This window comes from Schistocerca gregaria, chromosome 7 (assembly GCF_023897955.1).
Source record: "Schistocerca gregaria isolate iqSchGreg1 chromosome 7, iqSchGreg1.2, whole genome shotgun sequence".
Taxonomy (NCBI): Eukaryota; Metazoa; Arthropoda; class Insecta; order Orthoptera; family Acrididae; genus Schistocerca; species Schistocerca gregaria.
In genome coordinates, this window is record NC_064926.1 from 223,552,689 (window position 1) to 223,571,587 (window position 18,899).

Genomic DNA, 18,899 nt, shown 5'->3' on the forward strand with positions numbered 1-18,899 from the left:
GCTTCCGATGCGGCTCCCATGGATTCTTGTTATGTAACAAAAGAGATATGTTGGATGCATGTTATTGAGGTTTGAATAAAATACACTGCCTGGCGAAAATGAAGCACCCAGAATAGGTGGAGAAAACTAAACGAAACTTAACAGGTTGAGAGGGTAATGATTTTGCTTCGGTGATTAGAAAATCGTATGAAATTTATAAAGAACTTATCAATATGACGTTATTTATTATTTATTATTTAGCGTATGTAGAAAAAAACGTTCATAGTTGTTAATGATTGGCTTTATCCACCGTAGAGTGACATCGGCACGTTTTGCGTATGACTCCCAATCAGCCTTTTCAAAATTCCATCTTGGTTTTGGAGCTAGTTTTATAAGAGGGACTTGTATCCCAATGTGGACAATGACAGGTCTATGCTGGCTGTGTGGGAAGTTAGTTAATACTTTACTGCTTGATGGGTAACCTTTGATCTTGTGGTCTCTACTAATAAAGCACAGATCTGGGTTGAAACCGCGTTGCCATCTAGCTGACCAGAAGGTGTGTCTCTCTTTAGCATCATATATTAGTTGCAGGTCTTCAATGTCTCCCCACTCCAGTAGGGCTTGACCATTGTCATCGTTCTCACTATAGCCCCATAAACTGTGGTGGCTATTGAAATCTCCCATTAAAAGGGTAGGGTATTTTGTTTCAGGGAGTGCTTCTTTTGGCCATTGGATGTTAGGAGGCTTATATACATTGACTATTGTGAAATTACTTACTAGTGTTTCTATAAAAATATGTTATCCAAAGAACTTATTTTTATTGGAGCCCAGTTATCAATGTCACTACGCACATACGTAGCAGATCCATAGTTTTCATGGTGAATAGCTCCAGCAATGGTGTATCCACTTATGAGACTTCTTTTCATGAGATCTGCCTCGTGGTTTACATGTGTTTCTTGGACCAGTATTACATGTGTATTGTTATCCCCTGCTAGTCTTGAGAGGATATCACATTTAATCTTACTTATACCTTCTATGTTAATTTGCAGTACTCGGACTGATGGGCCGAGGTCTCTTGTCATTTGATTTTGAGGAGACCCATTCATTTTATTGTTTGCTTCCATTTGCACTTTTAAGCCGCGAGATGAGTTCACACTCATAGTGCAGCGCCACGATGGTAGTAGACTTTTAGCTACCTTTCGGCGTTGCCCGGGGTGTACCACTTGGAGACAGTCTACTTTTACACCCCAATATGACGTTGCACCCTCTGGTCTGGATGAATGCAATGATTCGGTTGGGAAGGGTATCGTAAAGCTGTCTTATGCTCCCCTGAGGCAATTTGGCTCACAGCTGTTTGCAAATGGTCTTTGATATTCTGGAATGTGGCACTGGGATATAGTTGACACTCGAGGTGGTCCCACACATGTTCTGTCAGGGACAGATCTGAGAATCTTGCGAGCCGCAGGAGTATCACAACATCATTCTGTTCCTAGAGACACATAACATGTGTGGACGAATATTGTCCTTTTGAAAAAATGGCAGCACAGTACTGCTGCTTGAGAGGCGAGGAATCAGAATGTTCATGACTCGCCTGAAGTCATACCCGATGGCTCTTTAGACTTTGACGTCAGTAGTACGGCCGTACCATTCCTAAACACCGGGATAATGGGACCTCTGTCCAGGTCGACACAATACTCACCGACGATGGTCATCCAGAGGAGCGCAAATCCGCGATTCGTCTCTCAACACAATGCGACGGCGTTCATCAGGAATCCATGCTTTCCAGTCGAGATACCACTTGAGACATTGCCTAATGGATATTCTGCTGAGTTGAATCTCTACCAGCATTCCGTACGAGGAAACCAATTGTGTCTTCAGACGACGTTGCTTGCACCTCAGTAATTAGGCTACGCACTACTCTGTTTAAATCAACAGCTCGATAACGTCGTAGGGTCGTGCTTCACACTTCTGCTTCCATACCCAGCAGCTAACTCACTGCAAATAATGACCTACAGCCTGTGATTCTGCAGTCAAATAGTCCATGCGTTTGCTAGAATTACGAATTAATAAAATAAACAGAAATATCAATTAAAAATTAAATAAATAATTCATAAAAAGTTCTATTATATTTTCTGAAATTGATGTAGACGACACCAGAGATTTATGTCGGATAGTGTTTATACAAATGGATAGTAGTCCTCCTATAACCCCAGATCAAATAGTCATCCAAGACACACGAAAAACAGTCCATTTAGTGATCACAATACACGAAGTATTTGCCAGATTACAATAATTCAGAGTTCAGCATGACGATTTGTTCATTAACACACAAGAAACGACGACTAGGAGCTCATACTCTGTCTATTCTCAATACCGTAGTGCAGGCGGGAGAGTTAAGTTTCAGCACTGGAACACTGTCAGGCCTCGGGATAGTGTCCTAGAGTCCATTCAGAAGTTAATGTATTGTAGCGGCCATTCACTAACCGGAATCTATCAATCGAACAACACAAATTGCCACAGGCTTATCTGAATTTCACCAGATCTCAACGCAAAGTATCCTGAATCGCTCCACTGAGCGCATCATTTGAAAGGTGACTGTCTCTACTTGACTGCAACAATGCCCCGCCACTGTCTAACTCTCATTGGCTGAAGACTGTTCCCAAGAAAAACACATCGTTCTTACGTTCTACAGACATAATTTTTAGTCAGCTTAACCACTTCTGCACTAAACCTATATATTACAATAGCATTTAAATAAAGAAACATTATAAAGCTCGCGTCACACTCAGATCACTCACAATAAACGTAAATAAAGGTTTCTTCATAAATAAATAAGCCAGCATTTTTGAGCAAGTGCTCTCACGTTAAATGACAATAAAATGCATTAAATGTGGTTTAAACATTTATTTATGTCTATTTATGCTTGATAGAAGAGTATTTTGGTACTCTCTAACACATGTGATTGACTGCTTCTTAAATTACCATGGTTTTTTAAAATATCGATTAACATCATATTTAAATAAAGCTTTGGGCAAAATAATATTCATTAAACAACCACACAAAAATAAGATAAGATTTGAGATATTCATGCTGCAATTAGTTGCTGTATTGTTGTGAAGAATACTATATGCTGACAAACATTTGCATAATGAAAAGGATATAAACACATAATAGATCAGTAAATAAAATAGCAATGTAGTGTGACGCTATCATCTGAGATATTATTTGCTCAATTAAGTCTAATGTTCGTTGTGAAAATACTTAGTCACTGTAAAGTATTAACTTTTGTAATTTTCAAGATACTGAAAACATTATTCTTTCATTGAATGTGCCTCATTCTTCTTAGCTCGCAGCTGTATTCAGATTATGTAGCTATGATTTACTATAGAATTTGTAAGAGTTGTGCCAAGAAGTCTGACTTACACTTCTGTACTTCTGAGGTATCGTCTATTCTCTGGATAAGCGAGCAACTGCTGTCAAAATTCCCTGTTCTGGGTTTTACCCATTTCCGGGCACATTTACTCTCCTTCGTTCCTGCGCTGACTTTACTGGTCACGACCGCTTGGACAGCCACACCGATAGCCTTGGGCCCTGAGGCTACTGGCTAGCATTTAGGCACATAGCAAATTCACCTCACCTCTTTCTAGTTCTAGGCAGCTGAATAACTCGCCTCCATACGTGTAACGTTACACACTGCAGATCTATCCATTTGTCTTGTAGTGATACAGCAGCCTACAAATGGGACGGTAATTGCCCAGTCCGGCTGCTGTGAGTCTTCTATCAACGGTGCTGTACAACACTGAATGGTACCGGTAGTCCATTGCGTGTGCTCGGATTTCAGGTGCAGATGTGGATGGGCTGCAATGCGCTTGGTGCACAACAGGATGATCCTCCCTTTCAGTGGCCAGATATGGCCTATTCTAATCCTGACTTGACATTCTCACGCTTTGGACACTGGGCCACTGACACACCCGAATGCCGCCAAATCTGGGTATTGCATGATTCGACCAGCTGGCCAGATGGAGACCAACAATGAGGCTCGTCTCAAGCTTTGTCAGTCGCTGACAACACTTTGTCACATGAGTATGAACATCACAGAGTCTTTCACCATGGCAGTTTAACGTTTGACGCTGTTGACAGCCCTCATATACCTATGTGGTCGTCGTTCTATCTGTCGCACAGAACTGCAACTCTGCTCATTTACAATCTACCAACGATGTGTTAGTGTATGAAGTTACCCCGACAATCGGTCTCGTATCCTGCGTGCTTCACTTTTTTTCTGTCAGTCAGTGTATAATCAAAATGTGTCCGTTTCTTTTACGTACTAGATTCACAATTACAGTGTTGGTACCGTCCACATGAATATCGTGGCTTGATAAGAACGGCGTCCCCTGTTGCGTCAAGAGACGTGATTTTTGGCTCAAGTGCAGGGAAAGGGTCACGATCATGTAGTATGTCATTATTCACGCATTCCCAGCTCGCAGCATACTTCTGACTCCAGTAACTTGCGATCCGAGCCGAGAAGGAAATACTAAAAATCTGTCAGATTAAATAATGTACAAAATGGAGTGAGTCATTAGTGAATCGTGGTTTCAGATCACATAGAACATCCATCGATCGGCGAGAGAGAAAACTATATTGACGTTTTCGTGACAAACAAATATTTTTCTCTCACGCTGTAACTTAGTAATGGCAACAGGAAGTATTATCTTTGGAATTAACTGGCTTGCATAAAAGTTCTATGACCGCGAAATTTGAAATTAAAGGTGCGCCAAAATCTGTTCGCACTGGCCAATCGTACCTCGTCAAGATAAAACAAGTAGGTTCTATGTAATAAATATAAGTAATCATTATCTCAATTACATGCCCAGATCGTGAAAAAGCGGCTAAAAACTAACGGCTTGATCCGTAAAATGAACCATTAAAACATGAGACTGAGATTAAGATGAAGAAGCAAAATACAATGAATTTCTTTTTATTTACAGAAAGAAGCAAGAGAAAATGAAACATGGGACAGTAAATAACAGATGTCCTCTCATTTAGAGATAAAAATTAAACCAGCGGCACTATCACGATTCAAGTCTAAACACTATGCGAGTTCTTTTCTCGTCATAAAAGTATTCTTTTTTCCTCAATAAAACATGATTGTTTATTCAAGATGAGTTATACAGTCTAAGAAAGAATTATATCAATGTGATGCTCCGCCCCCCAAATGATTTGCGATTCAGTTGATGTCATTGTTGTTTGTGTGTCTGCAAAGGGGAATTTTGTTGATGAATCAGCTAAGAACTATTTAATAGTTCGCATTAATGCTGTACGTGAATAAAAACAATAACCAAAATCGTAATTCGATAGAAATAATAATTAATCTAAGAATTTCGAGTGCATAGAGGGCGCGTTAGGTCCGTGGTCATCTCATTACCAACAGAATACCAATAATACTCTTACGTAACTGTTGGTTCTAAACTGATTTAATTTGAATTCGTGGTAGTTTGAAGCCCATTTATCTCCTGTCACGACGAATCAGCGAGTAATCAGAATCAAATTAAGGATAAAAATAACAGAAATTATAATTACGTTATTTAGCAGTTTAGGCATACGTAACAGAAAGTGGTGCTTTTGCCACAACGAAAGAGCTACCCCATGCGTTGGTGTGTAGTGATCCAACCCTTTGTAGGGCAGGTTGCGAATTGCAGGATGCTGAGGTGGCAGTATTACAATGGCTGCCATCGGAATTTCGTGAGTGGCGATCCACTCGTACGACAGTTGTGGCCCAAGTTTCGATTAGAATCAGCTGGAGTCGTTTTCAGCCGTTAGCTCACACTGCGCCAGCACAGCTCACACCGCATCAGACTGTAGAGATGGCAGTCAGGCGGAAGTTTCATGTTTTGAGAGATAAAAGTAATTAGTGACTCTGAACAGAAAACTTCGTACGGACATATGCTCTATTCGAAATGGTTTCCGAGACACAACATGTTTAATGGACATTATTATCTATTCTTTTGTAGTATTCCAGCACTGTAGTTGCTTACAACATATCACAGTAATGAAGAGGAAGTGGAGGTGATCTCACAGACAACACTTGTGGGCTATCAAGTTGGAAAACTACCTCAAATCAGCCTACAAAAACTTCCTAAGCAAGAGAAAAACGAATACTACATTTTTACAGGAAACTGAATGTAGTGTGATTACTGCGGCTCTATTTCGCTGGACGGTGAGTTGTTCAACAGAGACGTACAATGGTGATATTAAAAGTGTTTTCTCTCGGAAGCCATTCGGAGTATGGTATATATCCATATTTTCTATTTCGTGCAGAATCACTTATGCTACCACCCTTGAAGCATGTACCTTTCCTCCTGGCTCACCCTGCGTATTACATGAGAAAGATCTTTGTAGAAGTATGGAAGCTCCTTGTGAGCGGATGGGCTACAGTTCGTTTATCAATAGGTATCCCTTCTCCTCTGTTTATTTAGAACATTAGGATCGTCATGGAGTGCATGTTGTTCAGGTCTATTCATATTTTTATCGATTAATCGTCTTATGGATATTACTATTATCGATTCTCTATGTTCGATTCAGATTTAGTCTCATTAATGGAAATCTTTTTCCTGAAGTTGTCAAATTTTTTCCTTTTTTCTTCTTTGAGATTGAAAGAGGAAAACCTATCTTCCTTCCCTTCCACTTGTAATCTATATAGCTATGTTTATATTGGGCACGTCATCAGGGTCGGATAACATTTTTCTCATTTTGCCAGAAATGGCACAGTATTTCTCCAGTTAACGTGCACCTCAAGTGTGTGTAAGTATTTTAGCTTCGTCAGGTTTTCATTCATTTTGTGAGAGTTTTCCGGAACATTAGGCCTCAATCAGAAATATCCTGTTGCTAAATGCAAAGAAATGAAATTTTGTCTTGATGTTAATTTTCTCAGTTCTGCTTCAGATAAACGCTCTTTCAATCAATTAATTGTATCAAAACTGTAGTCCATTGACTCCATAGGTTCAAATTTATTGGTATACAGTTACTGTCGTCTGTAGATCGACATACGTCAGTTGAAGGAATTACGTCGTATCCTATATTCTTGGAAGTATGGAGAAGGTATCTGTCTAACAGAACTTATATCGTCCTTTGATCAGAGGATGAGGCAAATTGAAAGATTTTAACTAATAATGAACATTAAACAGGCTGTGTGAGATTAAGATATGTGAACACAAAATAAGCAGTCTTGCATATGCGGATGACTAAGTTGTGATGGCAGATTCGATTGAAAGTTTGCAAAGTAATATTTCAGAGCTAGATCAGAAATGTAGGGACTATTGTTTGAAGATTAGCATCTCCAAAACGAAAGTAATGTCAGTGGGAAAGAAATATAAACGGATTGAGTGCCAAATAGGAGGAACAAAGTTAGAACAGGTGGACGGTTTCAAGTACTCAGGATGCATATTCTCACAGGAAGGCAACATAGTGAAAGAATTGGAAGCGAGGTGTAGCAAAGCTAATGCAGTGCGCGCTCAGCTACAATCTACTCTCTTCTGCAAGAAGGAAGTCAGTACCAAGTCTAAGTTACCTGTGCACCGTTCAATCTTTCGAGCAACTTTGTTGTATGAGAGCGAAAGCTGGGTGGATTCAGGTTACCTTATCAACAAGGTTGAGGTTACGGATATGAAAGTAGCTAGTATGATTGCAGGTACTAGTAGATGGGAACAATGGCAGGAGGGTGTCCACAATGAGGAAATCAAAGAAAAACTGGGAATGAACTCTATAGATGTAGCAGTCAGGGCGAACAGGCTTAGATGGTGGGTTCATGTTACACGCATGGGAGAAGCAAGGTTACCCAAGAGACTCATGGGTTCAGCAGTAGAGGGTAGGAGGAGTCGGGGCAGACCAAGGAGAAGGTACATGGATTCGGTTAAGAATGATTTTGAAGTAATAGGTTTAACATCAGAAGAGGCACCATTGTTAGCACTGAATAGAGGATCATGGAGGAATTTTATAAGGGGGGCTATGCTCCAGACTGAACGCTGAAAGGCATAATCAGTCTTAAATGATTATGATGAACATTAAGTGTTAATATCAGTTGCTGTTAAATTCCAACACTCTTCAGAATCTACAATCTTCATCAGTCACAAAAATTCGATCTACTGGGATACATCAGTGATAAAGATCTCCATGCAAGACAAGACTATAAGCTACTGTTTCGAAACTAGAATGGATTAGGCAAACTGATAAGAGGCAATTTGCCACAACTCACAACTGAAATGATTAACTAACTAAATTAAATTTTTATAAAAAACTGCCGAATCATATAAAATAAATAGCAGCATGCCTTGTTCGTTGTAGTCTTTATAAATCATATATTAATACAAAACGTATTAAACAGGTTACTAAGAGTACCTTCCTTTATTCAACTACGTCTTTCTTTCTGGAAGTTGATGTGACACAAATAAATTGACAAATATAACAGAGCGGGCTGTACATTAAGTGAAACATTAAAAAACAAGTGAGGCTGAAATTGTATATAACAATGTCAATTTCAGGGGCCATGCAGCTGACACAACGGTTCTTTCTAAAAGTAAACTCCGTTCGGACGCGCCTTGAAGGCCCGACGGTTACCGATCGACCGCCGTGTCATCCTCAGACCACAGGCGTCACTTGATGCGGATATGGGGGGACATGTCAATCAAGTAGCTCCCCAACTGGCCTCACAAGAGCTGAGTGCACCCCGCCTGCCAGCAGCGCTTGGCAGACCAGACGGTCACCCATCCAAGTGCTAGCCTAGCCTGACAGTACTTGAACCTCGGTGATCTGACGGAAACCCGTGTTACCACTGCGGCAAGGCCGTTGGCACATGGGTTCTAACACAGAAAATGTAGAAAACTGAATGAAGGTCTATGAGAACTGCTCAGCATCTGACGCCTGAATGATAAAACCATGACACATATCTAGAAGTGGAGGCTTCATGTAAAACGGTTGGGTGATGTACTCTACCAAAATCATTCTACTGCTGTCAGTCTAGGGGCTTCTCCAGACTGAGCAGGCTGAAGACCAGACCGTCACACTAAAAATAAGTTATACCTTGCATGGAGTGTAGCCATGTATGGAAGTGAAACATGGACGATAACTAGTTTGGACAAGAAAGGAATAGAAGCTTTCGAAGTGTGGTGCTACAGAAGAATGCTGAAGATTAGATGAGTAGATCACATAATTAATGAGGAAGTACTGAATAGGATTGGGGAGGAGTTTGTGGCACAACTTGACTAGAAGAAGGGATCGGTTGGTAGGACATGTTCTGAGGCATCAAGGGATCACAAATTTAGTATTGGAGGGCAGCGAGGAGGGTAAAAATCGTAGAGGGAGACCAAGAGATGAATACACTAAGCAGATTCAGAAGGATGTAGGCTGCAGTGCGTACTGGGAGATGAAGAAGCTTGCACAGGATAGAGTAGCGTGGAGAGCTACATTAAACCAGTCTCAGGACTGAAGACCACAACAACAACAACCTACACTGCATATGAGAAACTCTATAGCTTGTGTAGATAACAAGAAAACACCGTGAAATCAGTTAAAGATTTCCACATTGAGAATCCAATTCAGCCATGACCTGACGACGTTCTCAGACACAAGACGGGATGATAAATAAAACACGAGAGGCCAATGGTCTACTCGGAGAACTCTTCGCTACTTCTCTCTGCATTCCGCGTGGCACAATCAACACTGCTAGGAAATTTCAAAATAGAAGTATCCTTGCCGGAGTCCACACAAGTCAGCTTGTTTATTTCTGCGCTCAGTATTTGACCAACTGAACTAATCGTCTTCTTCAGGTGTCGTTACAACAATCAATACAAAATACTCCCTAGAGCCAGCCACTCAGATAGTTGATGAAACCTTGGAATGTGTGCATGTGCAAGCGCAATTTCTCTCTCCCTCCTCCCCCCCCCCCCCGCCCCTCTCCCTTTCACACACACACACACACACACACACATACACACACACAGATGCTCACCTATATTGATTGGTGAAACGAATCACGTAGGACAGGAGATGGGTACAGATAGGGCACAAATTTGTGTCCAGCCTCCATGATTTATTTTAGTCTTATGAAAACAGTCTTAATAACGTTTTTTATTTTTTTTTGTGCCGACCGGTTTCAGCTCATCGCAGGGGCCATCTTTGGGGCGAACATATGATCGACTGCTTGTGGCGCCACGTCTACCAAGGTGTGGCAGGAGAAGTTAATTTATATCAATCGCTGTTACTCCACAACCATGTTGTCCAAACATCCCTGGTTTATGTTTATTGTGATTTGCCTAAACTTATCGAGACGTTCACAGTTCACAGTTCACAGTTCTTTTCAAACCGAAAAAGTTCTTTTCACAACCTGGTACTGTCAGAGTTTGTGTTCCATCTCCAGCGGTATTTTAAAGCCTATTCATCTTGTTCACAAAATTATAGTAATCACGACTCGAAATATTCCTTAAATTAAAGCAAGCAGTTGTTGCTATTGCTTTTGCCCCTTCCTGTAGCTACGCAGGGTCAGCAGGGTTAATCGGATTTGGCAAAGTTTGTTTAAGGTGTGGCTGTATGTCCTTCCTGCTGCCACCCCGTCCACCCTCCTTCCCCCCCTTGGGACGGAATTAGTGTACCCCAACTGTCTATGACTACTGTAATCCATGGAATAGTTCGAATGTGTTCAGATGTCTGAGACCCGTGTAACTGAGGCGGAACGTGGGGATTAGCCCGGTATTCACCTGGTGGGATGTGAGAAACCGCCTAAAAACTACATCCAGGCTGGCCAGTACACCGGCCTCCGTCGTTAATCCTCCGGGCGGACTCGATCCGGAAGCAAGCGCGCCTACCCTAGTCCAGCGCTCTCAGCTAACCTGGCGGATGAAACTAAAGGCAATAGTAAAGTAAAGGTATTAAGAAAAAATTTGCCCACACATCTGTCTGGCTTAGTAGTGATACGAAAGACGGGAGGTTGCTGGTCGCTCTAGGTTTACATGTCCACTGCAACAACTTAAGGGAGAATTATAATAGTCCCAAAGTCCTACGTTATGCTTGTGCATTCATCACTTGAATTAGAACACAAGTAGATAATGCAAGGATTAAGTGAAGGAAGGCATACTGGGAGAGGTGCATGCTGTGTGCCCCATACTATGAATCCCCTAGTGCCTATGTGGAAATCATATTTGAAGTCCGATGAAAGACAGTTCGTCACATGTCTTTCCCTGGAAAGACGTAGCCTCGGGAGCGTTCAAGGGCCGTAGCTTCTTACCTCCTGGATGCATCTAATCAGTCTCCCCCTGATACAGGACACAATTCGCTAATGCAACAGCATAATAGATAAAGAAATAGCGTCAAATTTCCGACCAATTTCGTTTTTGCCAGCATTCACGAAAATTTTTAAGAAAATTTTTTACCATATGAAAACATACAAAATATTGTTAAAGTCTCAATTAGGGTTTCCAAAGTGTTCAAATATTGAGAAGGCTACCTACATATACAGCGAAAAATTAGTTAATTCATTCGACTTAAATTACAGGCTGCCCTTTAAAGTAAATAAGAATATTACCGTGTAGCAGGAAATCCTACAAAATGTTTAAAATTTTGTATCTTTCACAGGAAGCAAAGGGTATCATTAGAAAATAGACAAGTGTTAAGCTATCAGGACACCACCTCACTGGGAGCTAATTGCATGTCGTGTCCCACAAGATTCCATTTTACAGCACTGACATTTTCTATTACATACCGATGGCCTTTCGTAAGTAACTCTGCCATATGCCAATACTGGGTTCGCATTCGGGAGGACGACGGTTCAAACAGGCGTCCGGTCATCGTGATTTAGATTTTCCATTATTTCCCAAAATCGCTTCAGGCAAATGCTGGGATGGTTCCCTCGAAATGGCAGGCCGACTTTCTTCCCCATCCTTCCCTAATCCAATGGCACCGATGACCTCGCTGCTTCGTCCCCTCCTCCAGGTCAACCAACCAGACACCATTTTTTTTTACAGGTGATAACCTCATTGTAACAAATAGCAAATCAAGTATAATGAAAGTTTCCTTGCCAGTTGTTTTGTCACCAAAGTTTGAAAGAACATACAAATGCTGTTTAGAACATGTAAGAGGTTTCCCTCGAGTATACGTCTAAAATATGCAGACAAACAGATAGAAGAAGTTAACAGTGTCAGATTCTTGTGATTACAGCTTGATATAAAATTCAACTGAGAGGAGCACATAAAAGAATTATTGAAGCGCCTGAACACATCTCTATTTGCAATGCGAACGTTATTAGACATACATGACACAAAAATAAAAAAAATAGCATACTGTGCTTAATTTCATTCCATAATGTCATACGGCATATATATATATATATATATATATATATATATATATATATATATATATATATATATATATGCCATCTACTGCCAGGTAATCCATAACAGCGACCTCAGTAGTCATTAGACATCGTGAGAGAGCAGAATGGGGCGATCCGCGGGGCTTACGGTCTTCGAATGTGGTCAAGCGATTGGGTGCCATTTGTGACCTACGCCTGTACGAGAGATTTCAGCACTCCTAAACATCCTAGGTCCACTGTTTCCGATGTGATAGTATAGTGGAAACGTGGATGGACACGTACAGCACAAAAGCGTACATTCCGACCTCGTCTGTTGACAGACAGAGACCGCCGACAGTTGAAGAGGATCATAATGTGTGATGGGCAGGCATCTACACAGACCATTACACAGGAATTCGAAACTGCATCAGGATCCACTGGAAGTACTATGACAGTGAGGCGGGAGATGAGAAAACCTGGGATTTCATGGTCTAGCAGCTGCTCATAAGCCACACATCACGCTGGTAAATGCCAAACGATACCTCGCTTGGTGTAAGAAGCGTAAACATTGGACGATTGAACAGTGGAAATAACGTTGTGTGGAGTGACGAATCACGGTACACAATATGGTGATCCGATGGCAGGGTGGTGGTATGGCGAATGCCCGGTGAACGGCACCTGCCAACGTGTGTAGTACCAACAGTAAAACTTCGGATGCGGTGGTGTTACGTTGTGGTCGAGTTTTTCATGGAGGGGGCTTGCACCCCTTGTTGTTTTGCGTGGCACTATCACAGCACAGGCCTACTTTGATGTTTTAAGCACCTTCTTGCTTCCCACTGTTGAAGAGCAATTCGGGGATGGAGATGGCGTCTTTCAACACGATCGAGCACTTGTTCATAATACACGGCCTGTGGTGGAATGGTTAGACGACAATAACCTTCCTGTAACTGCCTGGCCTGCACAGAGTCCTGACCTGAATCGTATAGAACACCTTTGGGATGTTTTGGAAGGCCGACTTCGTGCCAGACATCATCGACTGACATCGATACCTCTCCTCAGAGCAGCGCTCCGTTTAGAGTGGGTTGCCATTACTCAAGAAATATTCCAGCACCTGATTGAACGTATGCCTGCGAGAGTGGAAGCTGCCATCAAGGCTAAGGGTGGGCCAACACCATATTGAATTCCAGCATTACCTATGGAGGGCGCCACGAACTTGTAAGTGATTTTCAGCCAGATGTCCGGATACTTTTGATCACATAGTGTATACTTGGATGACTCATCAAGCCAAGTTAAAATTTAGTAAGGGTTAATTGTGCTGTGACCTCAAGAACATCCTACAGAGACCAATTTAAGGAACTAGGGATACTCACTATTGCTTCCCAATACATTTATTACAAAACAGATTTGTCATTAAGAATATATCTCTTTTTCAAACTAACATCTTAGTTCACGCAACAAATATCAGAAATAAGAATAATCTTCGCAAAGATTTAAAGTCACTTACTTTGGTCTAGAAAAGTGTACATTGTTCAGTAACACTTGTTTTCAATAACTTGCCAGCATCCATAAAAATATAAAGAATTATTGGAGTCCAGCTCCTTCCACTCCGTTACCAGAACCAACTGATATGCATATGTTATAATAACATCAAATAATACGAGTACAGTACGCTTCTATACAGATCCAGTGCGGTCATGCGGTCATTGTAAACAAGAATTGTAAATTGATTTTCCTATTTGATGATGCATGGCCACTATAGCCTAATAATTGTCTTATGCACCTAAGTATATTGAAAACGTACATGTTTTGTGACAAGTTATTTACGACGTTTCAAATGAAAATAAGTTTGAGACTTTTTTAACTTATTTCACATCCATGAGGACCATTTCACTTGGGATCTGTGAAAGGTACATTAGCATATTTATAGTGAATTCTTGTTTTTCTGACATGTTCTGCATCCTGGGGTATCTTCTCACTTTGGAACATCCGCAACGAACAATAAGTATAATCTAGTATGAAGGGTGTTCAATAAATAGTGCAACACATTTTTGTCTCGGTAGATGTCGGTTGCAAAATATGGAATTTCCCGCTTTATGAAGTTGTAATAAGTGGGGGCGTTATATGTAGCCTTTAAAATGGTGTCAGTAATGGAAGTACGTTAAAAGCAGAATTATGTCACTGAGTTTCTTTTGGCGGGAAACCAGAACCTCGCAGATATTCGAAGGCGCTTGCAGACTGCCTACCGAGACCTGGCAGTGAACCAAAAAGTCGGTGAGTCGTCGAGAGCGGTGACTGTCATCGCAGTAAGGTTGGATAAACCTGCCTGATCGCACGCGTGCCGGTCGGCCGCACACAGCTGTGACTCCTGCAATGTTGGAACGTGCGGACACACTCATTTGACGTGATCGACAAATCACAATCAAACATCTCGCTGTCCATCTGGACATCTCTGTTGATTGTGCTGACACACTCGTCCACCAGTTGCCCGCCAAATTTCTTGCCACCTAGAAAAAGGCGATAAATAACAATCCCGTGAAGCATGACTTCATTATTCCGCACCAGAAACAAAACGGCACCACACCCTCAGCCGGTAATGTCATGGCGACGGTCGTCTGAGACTCTGAAGAGGTTATTTTATTTTAATTCCTCCTTCATGGTGCAACGATCAACTCCGAAGTGTATTGTGCTACATCATGAAATTCGAGAAACGACTTCAGTGTGTTCGTCGCCACAAAAATGCAAACGAATTTCTTTTTCTCCATGATAGCACAAGGCCTCAGACAAGTATGCGCACCTGAGAGGAGCTCACTAAATTCCACTGGACGGTTCTTCCTCGTCCAACCTATAGCCTGGATTTCGAACCTTTCGACTTCCGTCTGTTTGCCCTATTGAAGGATCCATGCCACTGGAAGCAGTACGTGGTTGATGGGGAGGTTACTGATGCAGCAAGACGTTGGCTCTGACACCGACCAGAAGGTGGTACCAAGCGGGTTTACAGGTCCTTCCAGACGAAAGGCCTTTGTGTGGAACGAAGAATACGTTGAAAAATATGGATTTGTAGCCAAAAAAATGGGGAATAATAATATGTATTGGAATCCTGAATAGAAATGTGTTGGTTTAGTTATTGTACCACTCTCATAAGTAGGAGATGGGTGGCTCAGTGAATAGTGCAGTTTAAATGCGTCTCTGGGACAGTGGTAACTGCCAGTGTTTTCTTCCTGATTACAGAGCGGCCAGTTTCCTAGTAGAAAGGTGTAGTAGATTCCGGTCTTTGCAATAAAACAAAGGTGTCACGAATGTTTTGGTTTTATTTCTCCGTGCTTAATGACCTGAAATGCCCTCAGGAAAAATAAGCAGAAGAGAAATGTAGACACCTCATTATACTGTTACGGCATTGGGTCGAGCGAGCTACGACTGCTAGTTACGACATTTCGTACCAGGTACTGTAGTACTGCAAACCTGAGCATCCTGCACTTTGCAAACTGCTATACAATGAGCAAGATTGGTACACACTGAGCCTGAAGCAGCTATTTTTACGCCCCACTCTTTGTCACAACAGCTTCCACCGGAGTAGTGTCTCTGGGCTTTGAGCCCAGCGGAGGATCACTTTCACAAGGGACTCGCCTCTCATCACCTGGAGTTAGACCTGTCCGGTCTTGGCGTCACACAGGGTGCTGGCCCCATGCTGTGCTACTCGTCGGTCCTGTCTTGGACTCCGGTCTCGGCACTGATACAGTCTCTGCGTCACCCAGCGGTCCCCACGGTATGTATCTGCTATTAGACGCAGCCACAGGCCTGGTAGCGCCAGTCAGATGGGTCGATTGCCCCTACCCACAAGTTTTATGATAGGCACGTAAGCTTCAAAAACCACAAGCGTGATTTTCATATCTTCTTGCTCGCTACACACAAGCTGTTATTCCTAGAGAAAAACGGCAAATGACCTTTTTACAGGATATTTAATGTAGTTCAATTTGGTACTAGGATACGTTTTCGCTGGAGCCCACGGTTTTCGAGTTTTTCAAGAGAAACGCGTTTAAAAGTCACTTTTGTACGTTTTCCTTGAATAATTCGAAAACTACGGCATCTAACAAAAACGTACCCCAGTACAATTTAGCTACATCAAATTTCCTACAAAAAGGACCTGTTCTCTTTTGTATGGCTAATACAAAAGTATAGTGAGTGAGAGAATATGAAAACCTCGCATGTGGCATTTGAAGGTGATGCAGATTGCATAAAACCCGTGGGTAAGGGCAGCTGAATCATCTTGTATGTGTGTGTGTGTGTGTGTGTGTGTGTGTGTGTGTGTGTATCAGAATCGACCTGCCAACTGCTTAGCTGGTATAGAGAAACAACAGATGAAGCAAATCTGGAGGTCATGGATAGGATTTCAACCAACTACTCCAGAATACAAAACCAGTGCCTCATCATGGCATCACCTTGCTGAATGTCAATAATGAGATCGACTGTCAACTGAGTTGCCGTAAACCTTCGTAGAGAGCACGGTATTTCATAAGCACGAGGGCTGTCAGAGTGGCCTGTGGTGGTTGTTATGCTCTTCAGTCTGAAGACTGATTTGATACAACTGCCCACGCCTATCCTGCGCAATTCATCTCTGCGGAACCACTGCAATGTACATCCACTTGAACCTGCTTACTGACGTCCAGCCTAAGTCTCCCTTCCCTCGCACTTTGCTTCACTACCAAACTGGCAATTTCTTGAGGCTTCTCAATATGTCGTCGCAACTGACCCTGCAACACTACATCAAATTATTCTTAAAGCTATGCGTATTTTGTATTATACATGCTATTAGAAACCTGTAATTGGATGACCTTATATGCAAATGGCCAGAAAAGGCTAGGTTAATATACACTCCTGGAAATTGAAATAAGAACACCGTGAATTCATTGTCCCAGGAAGGGGAAACTTTATTGACACATTCCTGGGGTCAGATACATCACATGATCACACTGACAGAACCACAGGCACATAGACACAGGCAACAGAGCATGCACAATGTCAGCACTAGTACAGTGTATATCCACCTTTCGCAGCAATGCAGGCTGCTGTTCTCCCATGGAGACGATCGTAGAGATGCTGGATGTAGTCCTGTGGAACGGCTTGACATGCCATTTCCACCTGGCGTCTCAGTTGGACCAGCGTTCGTGCTGGACGTGCAGACCGCGTGACACGACGCTTCATCCAGTCCCAAACATGCTCAATGGGGGACTGATCCGGAGATCTTGCTGGCCAGGGTAGTTGACTTACACCTTCTAGAGCACGTTGGGTGGCACGGGATACATGCGGACGTGCATTGTCCTGTTGGAACAGCAAGTTCCCTTGCCGGTCTAGGAATGGTAGAACGATGGGTTCGATGACAGTTTGGATGTACCGTGCACTATTCAGTGTCACCTCGACGATCACCAGAGGTGTACGGCCATTGTAGAGATCGCTCCCCACACCATGATGCCGGGTGTTGGCCCTGTGTGCCTCGGCTGTATGCAGTCCTGATTGTGGCGCTCACCTGAACGGCGCCAAACACGCATACGACCATCATTGGCACCAAGGCAGAAGCGACTCTCATCGCTGAAGACGACACGTCTCCATTCGTCCCTCCATTCACGCCTGTCGCGACACCACTGCAGGCAGGTTGCACGATGTTGGGGCGTGAGCGGAAGACAGCCTAACGGTGTGCGGGACTGTAGCCCAGCTTCATGGAGACGGTTGCGAATGGTCCTCGCCGATACCCCAGGAGCAACAGTGTCCCTAATTTGCTGGGAAGTGGCGGTGTGGTCCCCTACAGCACTGCGTAGGATCCTACGGTCTTGGCGTGCATCCGTGCGTCGCTGCGGTCCGGTCCCAGGTCGACGGGCACGTGCACCTTCCGCCGACCACTGGCGACAACATCGATGTACTGTGGAGACCTCACGCCCCACGTCTTGAGCAATTCGGCGGTACGTCCACCCGGCCTCCCGCATGCCCACTATATGCCCTCGCTCAAAGTCCGTCAATTGCACATACGGTTCACGTCCACGCTGTCGCGGCATGCTACCAGTGTTAAAGACTGCGATGGAGCTCCGTATGCCACGGCAAACTGGCTGACACTGACGGCGGCGGTGCACAAATGCTGCGCAGCTAGCGCCATTCGACGGCCAACACCGCGGTTCCTGGTGTGTCCGCTGTGCCGTGCGTGTGATCATTGCTTGTACAGCCCTCTCGCAGTGTCCGGAACAAGTATGGTGGGTCTGACACACCGGTGTCAATGTGTTCTTCTTTCCATTTCCAGGAGTGTATGTCAGTAATTACGATTAGAAATCAACAAAACGTTATCTTTAAATTTTTGTAATTTGTTCATTACTTGTCTTATATACTTTCTTTTTTCTGTTCTTCTTCAGCTAACCTATTCCCACTATTTCATGATTTACACTAGATGGAGACAGTTGGGGTACACTAATTGCGTCCCTGGGGGTATTCGGCCACCCCTTCAAACTAACCATGCCGAATCCGATTGTAACAACGCTGGCCCTGCCGAAATTGCAGGACAAAGTCGCAAGTGAACGAATAAGTGCATTAATTGGAAATTGTG

At 42.9% G+C, this 18,899-nt stretch overlaps 1 protein-coding gene across 1 annotated transcript in view; it reads left to right on the top strand.

The window, feature by feature from the left end:
• LOC126281860 (uncharacterized) overlaps positions 1-18,899 on the top strand; it is an 83,745-nt gene that overhangs the window by 33,941 nt on the left and 30,905 nt on the right. The gene's annotated exons all lie outside the window — the stretch shown is intronic.